This window comes from Protopterus annectens, chromosome 16.part0 (assembly GCF_019279795.1).
Source record: "Protopterus annectens isolate FY-2018-M chromosome 16.part0, PAN1.0, whole genome shotgun sequence".
Classification (NCBI taxonomy): domain Eukaryota; kingdom Metazoa; phylum Chordata; order Ceratodontiformes; family Protopteridae; genus Protopterus; species Protopterus annectens.
In genome coordinates this window covers 291,648,581-291,668,329 of record NC_056750.1, presented here as the reverse complement: position 1 = coordinate 291,668,329, position 19,749 = coordinate 291,648,581, and the positions used below count along the sequence as shown (strand labels likewise).

The 19,749-nt window shown below is 44.7% G+C and overlaps 1 protein-coding gene across 3 annotated transcripts in view; it reads left to right on the top strand.

The window, feature by feature from the left end:
• Positions 1 to 19,749, top strand: part of AGGF1 (angiogenic factor with G-patch and FHA domains 1) — a 1,405,627-nt gene that overhangs the window by 466,020 nt on the left and 919,858 nt on the right. The gene's annotated exons all lie outside the window — the stretch shown is intronic.

The window sequence follows — 19,749 nt, the reverse complement described above, 5'->3', positions numbered from 1 at the left end:
ACACTTCTGCAATCTTGGCCATTAAGGCTTTAAACTGTCAGTTTCATATATTAAAGTATCAACATGTTATTGGATTGCTTAAACAGAAAATGATGTTAATTCCTGACTGTGCTGAAAGTAAAGAATTACAGGATTTAATGCATTCTGCTGAACAAGTTGGAAACATACTTTGCAATGTAGATTTGATTCATTAGAGGCCTCTTGCAAGGCTGCTGTTATTGGGTCTGTACTCAGAAGGCATGCTTGGCTTAAGGAGCAAGGTTTGCCTGATCATGTTAAAGCTAAATTGTTGGATGCTCCCTTAAATCAGGGCTGCCTGTTTGGCAACAAGGCTGTGCTCAGAAGGCATGCTTGGCTTAAGGAGCAAGGTTTGCCTGATCATGTTAAAGCTAAATTGTTGGATGATCCCTTAAATCAGGGTTGCCTGTTTGGCAACAAGGCTGAGGAAGTTCTTAAAAAGATGGAAGATAAAGTTAAATCTATACAAACCGTTAAAGATTTCTTACAAGTTCAGCCTCCTAGATTTAGTAGGCACTGGCCCTCCAAAAATTGGTCCTTTCCAGCCCCTTCCAGGTCTTCTCAAGCCAAACCCAGACACAGCAGAAACCCCAGGTTTCAGTCCCAAGGGGCACACAAGACTAGGCAACGGGGGGTTTCCGCACCCAAACCTGGGAGTAGTAAGACTCCCCCCTATGGAAAACTGCCTCAGTGACTTGCTTTTAAAACTTCCTAGCACTTCCCAACTGAATGGTTCTTTAGGCGGAAAGATTGGTCTGCAGGCCAAAAACTGGGGACTTATTACCCAGGACAAATGGGTTTTAAATATAGTGTCCCAAGGATACAGATTTCATTTCCACACGTTACCAACACCAAGCGGGTGGCCAGATCTACCCCCAAATCAGTGGGCAGAGACCCAAATCAAGTACTCTCTCTCTTAAACATGGGGGCTATTCAGTTGGTACCAGAAGAGGAAAAGGGACAAGGTTTCTATTTGAGACTTTTCCTGGTACCCGGAAAAGGCAATACATGGCATCCTGTCCTGGACCTTTCTATTCTAAACACCTTTCTGGTGATTCCAAAATTCAAAATGCTGACTCTTCACCAGCTGCTTCCTATGCTAGGCAAGGATGCATGGATGGCAACACTAGACTTAAAAGAAGCATACCTGCACATCCCTATCAGGGAGTCTTGCAGAAGATACCTACACTTCAAAGCAGGCTACATGCACTATCAGTTCTCTGCACTGCCCTTTGGCTTATCTACTGTGCCCAGGGTATTCACAAAGTGCCTAGCTCCAGTCAGTGCATTTTGCAGGCAAAGAAATATTCAAATATACCCATACCTGGACGATTGTCTAATTCAGGCAGAAAGCAAGGACATTCTTTTGAATCATCTGGCGTTTGTTCAAAGGGTACTGACTTGTCTGGGGTTCACCATAAACGAAAAGAAATCCCACTTGGTACCCTGCCAGTAAATTATATTCCTGGGAGCAAGCTTGAATACAACTTCCCAGATGGCTTTCTTCACACCAGAGAAACGGATTTATTTGACAACTTACTTCAAACAAGTAGCCACAAAAGCCCAGCTATCTGCAAGGCAAATACTGCAAGCCTTGGGGTTCATGGCCTCCTGCATTCTTCTAATTCCATATGCAAGGATGCATATGAGGAAACTACAATGGTATCTCAAAAGCCTATGGTGTCAGCATTCACAGGATCTAGAAACAAGGATTCCTATCATACCTTGCCTACACCTAGAGTTCCTTTGGTGGGCAGAGGCCTGCCACCAAAACATGGGACTGCCATTCACATTACCCCCTGCTGCCCAGATCTTAGTAACAGACGCATCAGACTATACATGGGGGGGGGTTCACGTTGCAGAGAAATGCATTCAGGGCAAATGGAACCAAAGTCAAATGCACCTCCACATAAATAAAAAGGAAATGTTAGCGATAGAGAATGCTCTGACAGCCTTCAAGTACCACATTCTTCCAGGACAACTAATGGTAAAGATGGACAACACCACTGTCATGTGGTACATATACAAGCAGGGGGGGGTACACATTCTTACCCCTTCTGCAGACTAGCCATGGCATTGTGGAGCACAGCCTTGAGCTACCAAGTGAATCTACAAGCTCAGTTCCTGCCAGGAAAACTAAATATACTGGCAGACGGACTAAGCAGAAACCTCATGGACCCACACGAGTGGAAACTGGAACCAAGGATTCTTACCCCCTCTGCAGACTAGCCATGGCATTGTGGAACACAGCCTTGAGCTACCAAGTGAATCTACAAGCTCAGTTCCTGCCAGGAAAACTAAATACACTGGCAGACGGACTAAGCAGAAACCTCATGGACCCACATGAGTGGAAACTGGAACCAAGGATTTTCAACATGTTGACAAGCAAATGGGGGAGCCCAGATAGACCTGTTTGCCTCCCCCCAGAACCATCAACTGGACAAATTTTGCACAAGGGTTCCCCACAAGCTAGCTTGGAAAGTGGATGCTCTATCCTTCAGCTGGAAAAACCTATCAGTTTATGCCTTTCCTCCTCTGCCTCTGCTCTCCAAGGTACTACTAAAGATCAAACAGGACAAGCCAAGGACGATTTTAATTGCACCAGACTGGCCTCGCCAACACTGGTAACCCACTCTTGCGCAGTGTGTCACGTTTGACTCCATGGCACCTGCTTCAAATTCCTTCCCTGTTGTCCCAGCAGGAGAACCAGATTCTGCACCCTCAGCTGCAAACCCTGAACCTAGCAGCCTGGAAAATTACCTAATCTCTCCTTCACCATCCCTCAGTTGATCAGTGATGGATATCATTTTAAAGACGAGGAGGCCTAGTACTAGAAAATCTTATGCTGCAAAATGGAAAAGATTCTGTGCCTGGAACCAGTCTCAAGGAATGAACTCAGCAGTGCCCAGGTTACCTCAGATTCTACAGTACTTGACTGAGATGCTTCATAAGGTCTTGTCTTTTTCCTCCATCAGAATTCATGCCTCAGCCATTTCAGCTCATTATAGCACAGAGCCTCCCCTCTTCTCTCACCCACTGCTCAGGCTGTTCCTCAGAGGGGCCAAAAATTTAAGGCCACCCAGGAGAACTCCAACTCCAACCTGGGATATTAACTTTGCTTGGAGAAACTCACACTTCCTCCTTTCGAGCCAGCTGCTACTGCAGATTTAAAATTTCTTTCCTGGAAAACATCGTTCCTTTTAGCAATCACTTCTGCAAGAAGAGTATCTTCTCAGGCTTGTTGGCTGTTGGTGAAGCACCCACCAAGAGGAGAAAATGCTGAGAGAAGAAAGGAGCCACTTTTGAGATTTTAAGTATTTTTCCTCTGTTTATTTGCTAAGTTTTTCTGCATAGCCGCCTATTTTGAGCATTTTCTGACTTGTTAAACTTGATTTCTGCATTAGTAACTACTATTTAGAGCACAACCTGGAGCTGTTTACTGAATTTCCTGTTTGCACTTATTTTTAAAATCATTTTTTTCTCAAAACTTGCATTTTATCTGTCTTTGGCCTAGCACTCTTGTGTGGGGTCATTTACTGCACTGTTATAACTTGTTGATACTTGTGAACCTCTGCTATCTCTGAAAAAAACAAAAACACTTTTCTGAGATCTAAAAAAGTTCAGTTACAGGCTTGCTGTTCTTGGACTGTTTGTAAGTTTCTGTGAGGCCATTTTTTGCTTGGGCTAAAGGGAAGTCTCTCTGTTGATCAGTGGCAGTGAAAAACATTGAGCAGCCTGCCTGCCCCTGTGGGAGTGGTTACTGACTTGAAACTGTAGTTTTATTGGCATTTTGGGTCAATTCCAAAACTCGTTCATCTTCCTCTCTTAAAACCCTCTTTTGCGCAGTTTTGCGTGTTTTTGAGCATAGCGCAACAGCGGGCAGCGCCGCCTAATTGGGTTTAAACTATTCCTGTCTCCACAAAGTCTGCTCTTCACTTTTTCCCTTAGAACTGCTCTATCTCTCAATTTAAACACCATATTCTCATTCTAAGGCCCTTCACTGGTCCAATCAAGTAATCCTACAAGTTAGCACTATTAAACCATAAAGCACTACTTACTCTTATACTCTCTACGATTACCCTGTCCTCTATTGGTCCATCTTAAATTCAATTTCCCTATATTACTCTAGCATGTCCAAAGGTCAGTCAGTGGTTTCCTCTCCAGTCCATCTGGTGAATCTGGGAATTTTGAGGCAATGTTACAACTGTCTCATGTACACGGACAACCCTCTCCTCCTCCAAACAGGTTCAAATATATGTGAGAGATGCAACTATTTAGCCAAACTGGAGGCTGAGCTCTCTCATCTCAAAACTGGTGTAACCAGTCAGGAGAAGGTAACCTCACACAACACAATTCCAGTATCACATAGTCCCACCACATCAGCGTACCAAACACATAAATACACAAAAACATACACGGATGCTCTAAATAAAAATCTACCTAAGCAACAGAGACCTCCAAAGCAGACATCCAAGCAAACGCTACCTCATAACAAAACACGCACAACACATAACCCACAAAGTCAGTGTGCCAAGCAGCCACAGCCCTTAAGGCTGAATAACACACCTGATACTCTTGTAATAGGTGACTCTATTGTCAGACACACTGACTTCCCACTCACCAGGCTGAATAAAGAGAAGGTCACGGTGAGCTGCCTGTCGGGTGCTAGGATCCGCCACATAACGCAAGCACTCAGGTCACTCCAAAGCAAATACAAATATGACTCCCCATTGTACATGCTGGTGTGAATGACCTGAGACATACCTCCCTGGACTACATGAAAAGAGACATAGAGGAGCTCTCTGATCATGTAGCCCAGGCTGGTATGACCCTGACCTTTTGCAGCATCTTACCCTCACCTAGAATGATGCCACAGTACAAAGACAAAATGATCGATTTTAACAATTGGCTAAAATTTTGGTGTCATTCAAAGGGGATCCAGTGTCTGTCAGCCTGGGATGACATGCTCGACAAGCCGCGTTGCTTCGCTAGGGACGGCTTGCACCTGTCACCACTGGGCTTTTGGATATTGGCAAAGGCTCTTGCCACCCCCATAGTGCCTTTTTTAGGCAAGGCTCAAAAATCAAACCCACCCCAATAGACAGCACAAGGAACAAGAAACTAAGGGTAATACTGCTAAACGCCAGAAGTCTTAACTTCAAGATGCACGCACTCGAAGCTCTCCTCAGTATGGAGAACATTGATATCTGTGCAGTGACAGAAACCTGCTTCAAGGCTCCAGAGAGCACCCCAGCACTACCAGGCTATACCTTATATCATGCTTTTCGGCCCCAAAACCCGGACCGAACCACAAAAGGAGGGGGAGTTTCCATATTTATCAAGGATATCCACACCTCCAGGTTAGTGGCATTGCACGAAGTATCGGAGACCATCCATGTGCAACTAACAGTGGGCAAGACTGCTTTTCAGTTTATAGCATCCTACAGACCATCCTCTCAAAGTCAGGAATCCCACTCGGCTTTCCTGAAAACATTGGAGAACATGAAGATCTCTCCGAACACCATTATATTGGGCGACTTCAACTACCCAAACATTGACTGGGAGCACTATTCAAGCCCCAGCACCTTAGCCCAAAGGTTCCTGGAAATTATAAACTCAAATGCTATGGAACAACTAGTCACCACTCCCACAAGAGGGGACAACATACTAGACCTGATCATTACCAACATGGGGACTCTATGCTCCACACCAGAAGTATATCCCTCATTGGTAAGATCAGACCATAAATTAATTTCACTGGATGTCCACATCCCGACCCCACCCCAACCCAGAAAACCACAGTGAAAAACTTCTCAAAAGCGAACTTCTCACTTCTCAAAACCGAAGTGGAATCCTTCAAGGCCCCAGGGCCAGTGGAAACTACAGCCCAAACTGCAGAATCCTATATAAACGCATTCTACGGACATCTCCAGGAATGCATGGATCATGCTATCCCAAACAAAACCAAGACCCAGTCATCCAAAGGCAGGCGTCCAGTCTGGTGGACCCCTGCCATAAATAAACTGTACTACAGAAGGAGGACGCTACTACATGATAGAGCAAAATCCCTAATAGGGAATGCATCTCTGATCAGTACTAGCAAAAAATTACGATTCCTCATAAAATCCTCCAAGGCCAGCTTCGAGAGAAAAATTGCACAGGACATCAAAGACAATCATAAGGCTTTTTTCAGTTATGTTAGAAACCTGGGATGCAACTCCCAGACTTGTTCTGAGTTGATTCTAAACGACAAAAAATACACTGAACCCACAGACATCACCAATATCCTGGCAGACAGGTTCAGTGCAAACTTCTCCACCCCCCCCCCCCCAAAAGAGCAAGTATCTATCCCGGCAGAGGGCTGCCTCCCAAACGTCTCTGATGCTCAGGTGAAGGCTGCCCTCTCCAAAGCAAAAAACACTGCTTCCATGGGACCAGATGGCGTCCCAGGTTGCGTCCTACATGAACTCCAAGAGGAACTAATCCCTCAAATAAAACAGCTATACAATCTCAGCCTCACTACAGGATATGTGCCCACAGAATGGCGTACAGCAACAGTGGTCCCACTTCACAAAGGTGGAGCCTCTACGGACCCTGGAAACTATCGCCCCATAAACCTGACTATCTTAGTCTGCAAGGCTATGGAGAGGATCATCATGGAGCTCATAAACAAAGACATTGGGGACCTACAGACACTAGATACTACCCAGTTCGGCTTTGTCAAGGGCAGATCCTGCCTTTTGAACCTGGTTGACTTCTTCGAAACAGTCACCAAAGCCATAGATGAAGGGAAGGTAGTCCACACAGCCTATCTGAACCTTGCAAAGGCATTTGAAACAGTACCCCACTCGGGCATCATAGATAAGCTATCCAGCTTAAATATAAACTCCTATGTCACAAGATGGGTTGCAAACTGGCTCAAAGACAGAACCCACAGAGTGAGAGTTGCTGGAGCCATGTCCGACTCGAAACCGGTCACAAGTGGCATCCCACAGGGTTCTGTCCTGGGACCACTCTTGTTCGGTATATACTTTTCCGAGGTACAGGCAAACGTGGGAGGACTATGGCTCACCAAGTTCACAGACTGCAAACTGGGCGCTATAATCAACTCTCCAGCTGACACAAACATCCTTCAAAAAGGTCTCACAGAGACAGATAACTGGTGCCAGCGCCATGGTTTAAAGCTAAATGCCAAAAAATGTATAGTCATACCCTTTGGCAAAAACAGCCATGGTTTAAAGCTAAATGCCAAAAAATGTATAGTCATACCCTTTGGCAAAAACAATGTGCCCACAAATTACCACATAGGCGGAAACCAGGGACCTGGGAACCCAAGTTGATAGCAATCTCTCCTTTGAAAACCACATTGCCAAAGTGGTTAGAAAGACCTTCTACATAGCCCACCTCATCACGAAGGGTTTCACATCTAGATCAAGAGAGGTAATCGTGACCCTTTATTCATCCCTCATCAGGCCCATCATAGAATACAATGCCCCTTTTGGGATGTACCTTACCCGACACCTGCAGCAATTAGAAAGACCCCAAAAGTATCTCACCAAGAGGATCAAGGGTCTCAAACAGATGCCATATGCTGCTCGGTTAAAAAAACTCCAGCTCTACTCAGTTGCATACCGCCTACTTCGAGGTGATCTATGCCTGACATACAAAGCTATGCCAAATCCAGAATTAATGGACATGCTCCACCTCAGTAAATCTAAATCCCTTAGAGTCACACGCTCGAGGGACTTGAACCTCAGCACAGAAATAAATAGAACTTGCTGGAGGGACAGGTTCATAACCCAGAGGCTCCCTTCGCTCTGGAATAGAATTCCAGTTCATGTGAGGCAGAGCACCTCACTGAATCTCTTCAAGAATAATCTCGATAGGTGGATGGGGGATCGTAGGTTTGTCCCAGGGATTACTCCCGTGTCACTATTGGACAGAGGCACAGTAAACTAAACCTTAAAAAGGGCACAGTATACTCAAATCAAGGGGTGGCGTAAGCCATACAGAATCGGGCTAGGCTTATAATTGCCCCAGGGCAGATAGCCTAGTATGAACCTATGAATCTGAATTACAGGGCCTTATGGCAGTGGAACCTTTCATCATCTTTCATGCGGACAGGGTGTCCCTCAGAACCAATCCCTTCTTCTTGCCCAAGGTGGTATCCGGTGTGGCTCTTAATCAGTCCATTCATTTGCCTACCTTCTTTCCTAATCCACATAACAAAGGGGAACGGATACTGCACTCTTTAGATGTGCACAGACAGCTTAGATTTTACTTGGACAAGACTAAACCTCAAAGGAACTCTGAACAACTGCTGGTGGCATTTGCTGCAGGGACAGAGGGGAAAGCTATTTCAAAACAAACCATTTCAAAATGGATAAGCCACTGCATTCATTTCTGCTATAAGCACCATGGAAAGCCTATCCCACAGGGCATCAGACCCCATTCAACCAGGGCTGCATCTACCTCTACAGCCTTTCTCAGGGGCGTCCCTACTAGGGACATCCTAGAAGCTGCTACCTGGAGTTCTGTACATACTTTCACCAAGAATTATCGTTTGCAATTTTCTCTAAATCCAGTGCTGGTTTTGCCACTGCAGTCTTGCAGAGCCTTATAGCTGGTCCTAATTCTTTTTAAACTCCTCCTCCCAACATTAGCTTTGGGAATCTACCCAAATGTAATGACTGCAACAGTGAAACACGAAGTACAGTTGTGTACACTTACCATAAATGTAGATGTTCGAGTGTTGCAGTCCTGATTACCCTCCCTCCAGCCCCCTTTCTTCTTTTGACTATATCTCTACTCTCACTTACTATGCTCTAAAAGCTTTTTGGTTTATTTGCTTTTTTGTTGGAGGTATATCCTTGTATTTATAGATTTAATTGCTTACCATTAGGGGGGGCACCTGACATCTGGGGCAAGAAAAACTGATGTAATGGCGTCGGCTGCATGTTTTACACCCCTGACGACCTGACGTCATGGAAGAAGGGACAGCAACTGACGCAGGACCCAAGACTTTATTAATCAGGCTGACTGAGGGCTACTGCAAGCAGATAACCCAAATGTAATAACTACAACAGTGAATACACTCGAACATCTACATTTATGTTAAGTGTACACAACTGTACTTTTTTCTCTCCCCCAACACACTCATGAATATAATGATGATCCCAGATCTGCAGTCATTTAACTGTGATCAAGTGATACTGATAATTTATTGCTTTCACACAAATATCTATGCCCCAACATCTCATCCCCAGTTACCATTTTTATAACTTTGTAAATGTGAGTTGTTTAAAAGTTATTGAGTAAAAGAAATTATGCTTGTAGTATTGAATATCACTTGTTTTACACAGGCAAATGAATGTTGGTGTGTGTGTGTGTGTGTGTGTGTGTGTGTGTGTGTGTGTGTGTGTGTGTGTGTGTGTGTGTGTGTGTGTCATTTAACAGGCACATACTGACTCTATATTTCTCATCTTTTTAGCATGTGCACTTCAGATGTTTAGTATGATCAAATTAAAGATAATCTACTCACAGTAAATGTATTCATATTTTTCACACAGAGAAATAACCCTCTTCCCTTAAACAAGATCATTTATCTGTGATCAGCACAGCTGTTTTCACACACAGACTAACCCCCCCCCCCCCCCCCCCCCACACACACACGTCAAGCAACTACTTTCTGAAAGGGTACAGTTTTGATAGCTTTGTGGTATCCACTCCAACCAGTGATCCTATAACTTTGATCAAATGACAGATCAGTTGCTTTCCAGCGTAGATGAACCCCTGTCCTGTTTAACTGGAAAAAATCATACATGCGTGCACAACTAGAAAAACGAGGTAGAGAGTGGGATTGTCCATGGGAAGGGATAAAGAATGATGCTCTAATGGAGGGGTAAAGGAGTGTTTAATAAGCACAGACTTTATGATTTTTTTAGGAAGTGATGAAATTCTTTCTATGCTGTTAGTAAAAAAAGTGCAGGAAAGGCTCCAGAAAAGCTGCTAAAGCTTATTTTGACTATTGCGGTAGTAAACCAGACCCTAAGCAGAATCCATTTATTTTAAGGACAGAATGTAAAAAGCAGCTTTATTCACAGTGTGGGAAAACTGTTAGAAAACATAACAGCAAGTGGGGTTTATAACAACGGTACTAACTAAGCCTGTGCAGTCAAGTTGCTGAACCATGGCAGAGGTACTGGAAGCTGTAGTTTCCAAGAAATGCATGTAAATTCCCACTGTCTAATCTTCTGAGCTGAAGAAAGCACTGTTATTTTGTTTGTTTGATTTGAATTTATTGACTGGGGTAGAGTACCTGCTGTAAGTGAGACTGCATCTCTGAGAAATGTTTTGATCATCGCTGTATTTGATTCTAGCAAAGAAGATTTTTTCCAGCTATAGAGAAGTTACTGTTTGCTCATGTCCTGTGCTTTTGGCAACTATAGAGGCACAAGAGCTAGAAAGGGAGCAAACTACTGAACCTTTAATAAATGCATCAAAAACAAAGTTATATAATGAGCTGTAGACATTAAATACGAACTGTAATTTGTCTCAACCAATGCCAACATTTGAATATCAGTCAATACTTTCCTGATCCCCAATGATAGTAAAGGAGTTGGGTAATGTAGTACTGTAAACTCTCAGTTAACCAGCACCCATGGGGATTTAGATGCTGGATAACTGTAGTTTCTGGTTGCTTGAGAGTTACTATTAAAAATAGGCCTGACTAGTACTGTACCTTATACTATTTGTTTGGTTTAACTTGTTCTCAGGTTGGAGAAAGAGGGAATTTATTCCTATCTTCCTTTTTAAAACTCAACTCTAAGTATGTAAGGTATGATGTTATGTTGTCCCATCTCACCTTCGTTCTTGCTGGTTGGGTTCGGAGCTGATCCTAGTCTCCAACTTGGCCTATTTACTATAGCTCGAGAGCTTTCACTGGCACTAGACTAACCATTATCCCAACATGCCTAGCGGTAGCTACCCAGATCTTGTTTGCCGCTTGCAGCATTGGGATGGCGACTGCTGGCTCAGACCAAGTACTTTGTGCTTTTTTCACTTTATCGTTATTTTTCTCAAGGTTTTGTGGTTGTATTGACTCGTTAGAGTGTATACTATCCCCTGTTAGTCTAATGACCCCTTTCTCTGCTTATTTTGGGTGTTTTTGGCCGTAGTTTTCTCCTCAGGCCTTGCTTTCCCCTTCGACCCCATTTAAATTAGAGGGTTCTCCTTTCTTTTCCCCACCCTTTCTGGGATAGCCATTTAAGTTAGAGGCTCTCCCATCGGGGGAGTCGCCGTTTAAGTTAGAGGCTCTGCCCTTTTTCATCTCCCCTTCAAAAAAAAAAAGTTCTTCCTTTTTTGTTGTTTGGGCTACTTGTTTCAACCTGGTTGTAGTTAGTTGTTGAGTGCTGTTAGCTTATAGCTTGGTGTTTTTCTCTAGTACTGTGAAATTTTTTTTTGTCAAGTATTACCATGTCCAGAGTCGAAACCCTCTGGGTTAAATAAATGTGACTCATGTTGCCAGAAAATGTCATTTATGGATAGGCACGAGTTGTGTATATTGTTTAGGGGCTGTTCACCTGCAGGACTCTTGCTCGATCTGTCATGCTTTCAGTTCCAGAGTCCTGCAGGAGAAGAAATAAGCTAATTTTGCTTGTCCTTCTGAAGAATCCTCTAGATTCAGGGTCCTCAGCCAGCTAAAGTGTCCGAGAAACACACCAAGCCATTGTTTCTGAGTTTGGAACAGACAAAATCCACTGAAAAGCCTTTGGTTCTGTCAGCTCCCAGCATTGGCTCCGACAAAGCTAAGTCTCCAGTGGCTCCATCTGTGTCCTCGGAGCCAGTTCGGACCCATAAGAGATCAAGGTCTTCTTGTTTGGAGCCGTTATGCTCTGCTCCACAATCTCCTCTGCTGTAACCTGGAGCGGGCAGTCACCAGTCCTCTTCACACTCCTCTTGGTCCTCCAGGCTGTTGGATCATGATGTGGAGAAGAGTGGTCAACAGGCTCCTCAAGTCACAAGCACTTGCTAAATTACTTTCGAGCCCAGCCCATAAGGAATTGGCTCCTTCAGCCCATCCAGCTTCTCCAACTGTTCCTCCTTTGACTCTTTTGAGCTCGGAGCTGGAGTGCATAGAGGTTGTGGTGGTGGAACTGTCATCTCTGGTTTCTTCTCTTTTATTGGTTCCAACAACTGCTTCAATCTCCTCGATGATTCAGTCCTTCGAGGGATCTGGGTGCTGAAGCTCTCTCACCGGCTCGAGGGGGAAAGTGGCATCGGACCCTCAGAGCTTCGGTGCAGGTGAGCTTGGCTCCCACATCGGCCTCAGAGACATTGCTTCCGGTTTGCAGGAGATCTTCAGGCTCTTTGGAGCAGGTGGCTCCTTTGACTCGGGACAGTGGCACCTTTTGAGGTGATGGGGAGTGTGCTGTCTCCTGACACTGCTCCACCCTCGGCTCCATTGGCTCCTTCTCCCTCTGTACCTGTGCCTGCCTTTGACCCTCCTCCTGCCTCCAAGCATATGGAACCTGTGCCCCAGGACGCCCCACTGGGTGACCCCACCTCTTCCAAAACCTCCCCCAAACATTCAGAGAAGGTCCCTCGGAAGAAGAAATGTTAAGAGGAAGCATCTAGACTCCCCTGAGTCTGTCACTTCAGATACAGACTTGGATGAATCCAAGGGTTCATAGGTTCATAGGTTGGTACTAGGCTATCAGCCCTAGGGCCTATACAAGCCTAGCCATAACAATTCCCTGGCTATTTCTTCCCACATTATTTACTTTCCTGGACCCCTGTCTAGCAGGGCGACTGACGTGATCCCTGGGGTGAATTTCCTTTCTCCCATCCAGTCGTCAAGGTTCCTCTTGAAGAGGTCCAAAGAGGCACTCTGCTTGACATGTGTGGGCAATCTATTCCAGAGTCTGAGGAGTCTCTGGGTCAGGAACCTATCCCTCCAGCATGTTTTGTTTATTGTGATGACAAGGTTTAGATCCCTGGAGCGTGTAGCTCTGAGGGATTGGGATTTCTTTAAGTGTAGCATGTCCAACAGCTCTGGGTTTGACATGGCCTTGTATGTTAAGCAGAGATCGCCTCTGAGTAGACGATGTACAACAGAGTATAGCTGGAGTTTTTTAAGGCGGTCAGCGTAGGGCATCTGCTTTAGGCCTGTGATTCTTTTAGTGAGGTATTTCTGAGGCCTTTCCAGTTGCTGCAGATGTCTTGAGAGGTACATACCAAATGGGGCGTTGTATTCTATAATGGGTCTAATGAGGGATGAGTACATTGGGACAATGACCTCCTTTTTTCTGGATGAAAAGCCCTTCGTGATGAGGTGTGCCACATAGAAGGATTTCCTGACTGTTGTGGCGATGTGGTTATCGAAGGTGAGACCACTGTCCACCTGTGTCCCTAAGTCTCTTATCACACTTTCTGTGTTTAGTGTACTGCCACCTATATGGTAATTCATGGATACATGTTTTTTCCCAAAGGGGATAACATTACATTTCTTGGCATTGAGCTTGAGCCCGTGGCTCTGGCACCAAGCATCTGTTTCTGTAAGGCTCTTTTGTAGAGTATCCACATCATTTGGGGATTCAATAATGGCTCCCAGTTTGCAGTCATCTGCAAACTTTGTTAGCCAGAGTCCCTTAGTGTTGACCTGTACTTCAGAGAAGTAGATGCCAAACAAGAGCGGCCCCAGGACAGAACCCTGAGGTACTCCACTTGTCACTTGTCTGGAGCTGGATTTGGAGTCGGCTACTTTTACAGTGTGGGTTCTATCAGTAAGCCATTTAGCAACCCATTGGATGACATAGAGATTAATGCCCAACTTAGTAAGTTTATCTATGATTCCAGAGTGGGGGATGGTGTCAAAGGCCTTGGCAAGGTCTAGATAGGCTGTGTGGACCACCTTACCCTTGTCCATGGCTCTGGAGACTGATTCAAAGAAGTCAATCAGGTTCAGGAGACAAGATCAGCCCTTCACAAACCCAAACTGGGTGGGGTCCAGTGTTTGAAGGTTGCCAATGTCTTTGTTTATAAGTTACATGATAATACGCTCCATGGCCTTGCAGATAAGGCTTGTCAGACTGATGGGACGGTAGTTTCTGGGATCCAAGGTGGATCCCCCCTTGTGGATTGGGATAACTGTAGCTCTGCGCCACTCAGAGGCACAAAACCTGAGGTGAGGCTATGATTAAACATGACACTTAGGTGAGGTGCCAGTTCATATTGTAGTTCATGTAGTACACAGCCCGGGATGTCATCTGGTCCCATGGATGCTGTATTCCTGGCTTTAGAGAGTGCGTTTTGTACCTGTGTGGCCGTTATTACTGGAATTTGGCAATCTTCCGATATTGAGATGGGCCATTTAGGGGGTGAGAGGGGGGTGAAGTTGGCACTGAATCTATCTGCCAGGATATTGGCAATATCCTTCGGATCAGTATATTTAATGCCATTCTGTTTTAGCTCAGAGCAGATCTGAGCATTGCCATTTAGATTCTTGACATAGTTATAGAATGCTTTGTGGTTGTCTTTGGAATCTTTGGCAATTTTATTTTCGTAACTAGCTTTGGAGGATTTTATGAGGCATCTCAGTTTCTTACTGAGGCTAGTAGGGAGTTTTTTGCATCCTGTGATTTTCCTCTTTTCTGCAAAAGTTTCTTCCTTTTGTTGTAAAGTTTGTTTATGGCAGGGGACCACCAGATTGGCTTCCTTTTTTTGGATGAGAGCATTTTGGTTCTATTTGGGATGGCACGATTCATGCATGAGTGGATGTGCTCGTACAGTGCCTTAGTGTAGGATTCAGCAGTTGAACTTTCAATTCCCGTCTGCATGGGTGTCATGAAGATGTTCTTCATTCCACATTGCTGCAGTCCTAACTATTGGGGTAGTCCGCTGTCCAGTCGGCCCGATACCAAAAGTATAGACGCGGCGTCGGTCCGCGGCGCGACTGACGTCAATCGTCAGGTATGTACTACTGCGCACGACCGTCATATCCTCAGTCTTTTTGCGCATGGTCCGATGCAGAAGCAATTTTGCGAGTGCAGGTTGGCGTTCTGAAAGTTTCTGAAGTCAGAGTTTCAGACCGAATCAAAGTTGGCTAAGTACCCCATTGGGGAATATTTTGGTTTTTTCTTGCCTTAGTATTTAACCAGATGTCAGAAAAAGTGAATAACTGTATTTCTTGTGGGAAACAGATACCTCATAGGGATTACCATACTTTGTGTATACCTTGTTTAGGGCCTGAGCACGACGTTGTTGGATGCCGCTCTTGTGCTAGATTTAACAAACGCACTATTAAGAGAAGGTTAGACTGTGCCAGGTTAGTGTTTGGGAAGCGTTGTAATTACAAAATGCCGTCGGATGCTCCGGCGCCGCTCCCAAAAAAAAAAGCAAGGACAAAGCAGCGAAGCCTAGAGGGAAGAACCGACAGTCCCGGACGTCGGTTCTTTAGAGGGCTCAGTGGAGCCGGAGGTTCTGCTAGGAGTTTCTTTGGAGTCTCAGGGAGAAACTTTATTGTTGCAGGATGTTTCCTCTCAGGAAGTAGGCCAGGCTGAAGGGGCTTCTCAGGTGGCTGTTCTTCCCTCTCTTCCTAAGGTGGTTAGGGCCTCCTTCTGTTGCCAAGGCTTCTTTAAGAGGCAGGCCTACTTTAGCTTCTGTGGGGTTTCTCCAAGTGTTTCAGGGTCTTTGCCTAAGAAGCATATGCTAAAAATGGCAGAGGATTTGATTACTATGATTAGAGGCTCTATGCCCCCTCCTGATAAGAGGCCTAGGGTGGAACCTGAGTTTGAGAGTTTTGAGCAATGTTCGGAGGCTTCTGAGTCTTCTGCTGAGGACTTGCAGGAGTAACCTCCTTATTCTGATTCTGATGTGGATGATTCTACTCCTTCAGCTTCGCCTCCTGAGGATTTTCTTTTCAGAGACCCTGCATTCCATGAGGGAGCATTTTAAATGGGAAGGTCAAGATTTCTCTGATTCCAGGAAGAGGCTTAGTGAATTCTTGTTTTACCCCAGCATAGGCCTTTAGCTATACCTCCTGTTCTGAATGTTGTAGAAGATGTTTTTGCAGAGGCTTCACTAAATCCTGATTCTTTGCCTCCTGCCCCAGTTAAACCGGATAGGTACTATAGGGTGCCTGAAGCCCATAAGTATCTTTTTAAGAGTCCTAGAGCGGACCCAGAAACTGTCTCTCAGGGGCCTAAAGGTGTGAAGGCTTCTGTGGTTAAAAATCCTGTTCCTCCTGATAAAGAGGCAAGGGCTTTGGATAGATGGGGAAAGAAAGTGTACACTTCTTCCACTTTAGCCATGAGGGCGTTGAATTGTCAGTTTCATATGTTAAAATATCAGAATTATCTCCTTTCACAATTGAAGTCTAAGGTGGATGCTCTGGCAGAAGGTATTGAGTGTAAAGAGCTGCAGGATTTAGTTCATGTTTCTGAACAAGTGGGAAAGCATTCTTTGCAGTGTGGTTTTGATGCTGTGCAGGCCTCCTCGAGGGTGGCTGCCACTGGTTCTGTTCTTTGTAGGCACGCCTGGTTGAGAGATCAGAACTTAGCTGAGCATGTTAAGACAAGGATTTTGGATGCTCCTTTACAGTCTGATGTGTTGTTTGGTTCGCCTGTGGAAGCAGTTTTAAAGAAAATGGAGGACAAGGCTAAGTCTATGCAAACTGTTAAGGATTTTTGCAGGTGCAGCCTCCAAGTTTAGTAGAAATTGGCCTACTAAGGGGTGGACTTATCCTGCTTATGATTCCCAGTCTAGGGGTAGGTCTAGACGTGGTAGGGGCAGAGCTCAAGGTTCTTTTAGGCCTAGGACAGGAGTTCACCTGCTCAGACTTCTGGTGAGGGCAGGGGTCAGTCCTTTCTTATTAAGCAGACCCAATGACCTGCCTTTTCAGCTGCCAGTACATTCTCGCCTCTCGCCTGGGGCACCTCTAGGAGGAAGGCTGTCTCTTTTCAAAGAAAATTGGGATTTAATTACCCAAGACAAATGGGTTCTGGATATCATTCACCACGGTTACAGGTTTTATTTCCATACCTTGCCTCCTTTCAAAGGCATGCCAGACATTCCTCCTCTACAAAGAACAGAGGCTCAAGCAAATTTCTCTGTTGCTCCAAATAGGAGCCATTCAGTCAGTTCCTGTGCCAGAAAGGGGCCTAGGATTTTATTCTCGCCTGTTCCTAGTACCAAAGAAGGGGAACACGTGGAGACCAATTTTGGATTTATCTATCCTCAACACTTATCTGGACATTCCAAAGTTCAAAATGTTGACGTTACAACAGCTTTTACCTCTGCTGGGCAAAGATCACTGGATGGTAACTTTAGATCTCAAGGAAGCTTACCTTCATGTGCCTATAAGACTAAGTTGCAGAAAGTATCTGCTGAGCTGGAAATTCTCATTATCAGTTCTCTGCATTGCCCTTTGGCTTATCTACTGCGCCCAGAGTATTCACAAAGGTTCTGGCTCCAGTGATAGGTTACTTCAGGCTAAAAGGAATTCAAATCTATCCTTACTTGGACGACTGCCTGATTCTGGCTCAAGAAAAGGAAGACCTTCTACAGCATTTGGAATATGTCATAGCAGTGCTAAGATGCCTAGGGTATTCTGTGAACGAAATAAAGTCCAGTCTAGTACCCTCTCAAGACATGTGCTTTCTGGGTGTGAGACTGAATACAGCAGCCCAGATGGCCTTTTAACCCCGGACAAACAAAAGAATCTTTCCAGTTACTTCCATCAATTATCTCTTCAGTCCGGGCTGACTGCAAGGACAGTCCTTCAAGCCTTAGGGTTCATGGCATCTTGTATTCTGGTGCTTCCCAATGCCAAACTGCATATGAGGAAGCTACAATGGTATCTCAAAATCTATGGACACAGCACTGCCAGGATTTGGACACTGTCATTCAAATAATACCTTGCATTCAAAAGGAATTTTTGTGGTGGGCTCAGGAATGTCACCTAAACAAGGGACTCTCTGTGACCGGCCAGAGGCAAGTCAGATTCTAACGACAGATGCCTCAGACATTGCTTGGGGAGCTCATCTAGATGGAAAGTGGATACAAGACAAGTGGCCTGCCAGACTACAGCATCTACATATCAACATGAAAGAGATGTTAGCAGTCCAGTTTGCATTAATGGCTTTCAAGGAGTTACTTCTTCCAGGGCAGGTGTTGATTCTAACAGACAACACAACTGTCATGTGGTACATCAACAAACAAGGGGAACACATTCTTACCCATTGTGCAGGCAAGCAATGATTTTATGGGAGACTGGCTCAGCTTGCAACTAACTCTTCAGGCAAGGTTTCTGCCGGGAGCACAGAACTCCTTAGCAGATGTGTTAAGCAGACAAATCATGGATCCCCACGAGTGGAAACTGGATCTTTATGTATTTCAAAATTTGACAGTGTCATGGGGAACTCCAGACATAGATCTGTTCGCTTCTCCACTAAACCACCAGCTGCCAAAGTTTTGCACGAAGGGATTTCATCACACAGCTTGGAAAGTGGATGCTCTTTCTTTCAGTTGGAAAAATCTTCATGTGTATGCTTTTCCACCTCTGCCTCTTCTCCCAAAGGTGCTTCTAAAGGTCAGACAAGACAAGCCAAGGATGATTTTAATAGCTCCAGATTGGCCTCGGCAGCACTGGTACCCATTACTGAGGAGTCTGGTAAGGAAGCCTCCATGGCCTTTACCCTTGATTCCGCACCTATTGTCTCAGAGGGACGGTCATCTGCTCAATGTCAAGCTTCAAACTCTTCATCTAACAGCCTGGCATATTCTGTTTTGAAAGACAGCAGGTCTCAACTTCCTCAACAAGTTTTAAATGTGATTATGGAAGCCAGAAGACCTAGTACAAGGAAAGTGTATGAAAAATGGAAGAGATTTTATTTTGGACTGCAGCAAAGAATTTGGAGATTTCGGAGCCTAATTTGAGTGTGGCTCTTCAATATCTTACTGAGTTATTGGACAAAGGTTTGTCTTTCTCTTCCATTAAGATTCATGCTGCAGCAATTTCAGCTCACTATGATTGTGACCCACCATTGTTTTCACATCCTTTGTTCAAACAATTTCTTAGAGGGCAAAGAATATAAGACCCCGTACCCCCGGAGCTCCTACTCCTGCTTGGGATCTCAATTTTGTGTTGGAGAAACTTACTCTACAACCTTTTGAGCCTGCAGCTACTGCTGACCTGAAATACTTGTCATGGAAGACTGCTTTTTTGTTGGCCATTACTTCTGCAAGAAGGGTTTCTGAGTTGCAGGCCCTTATGGCGGTTGAGCCTTTTGATTTTTCATAAGGATAGGGTATCATTACTAATCCTTCCTTTATGCCTAAGGTGGTTTCTAGTGTGGCTTTAAACCAAACTATTCATTTGCCTACTTTCTATGCAGATCCCCAAAATAAAGGGGAAAAGATTTTGCACACTTTAGATGTACACAGGCAATTCGTTATTATTTAAGCAGGACTAAGGATTTTAGACAGTCTCAGCAGTTGTTTGTTTCTTTTGCTTTGAGTTCAGGGCAAGCCTGTGTCAAAACAAACTATTTCTAGATGGATTGGGTTTTGCATTGCATTTTGTTATTCCCATCATGGCAAAGTGATTCCAGCTGGGATTAGGCCTCATTCCACTAGGGCTACTGCCACTTCAACAGCATTTCTAAGGGTGGCAACTAAGGATATTTTGGAGGCAGCTACTTGGAGTTCAGTGCATACTTTCTCTAAGCATTA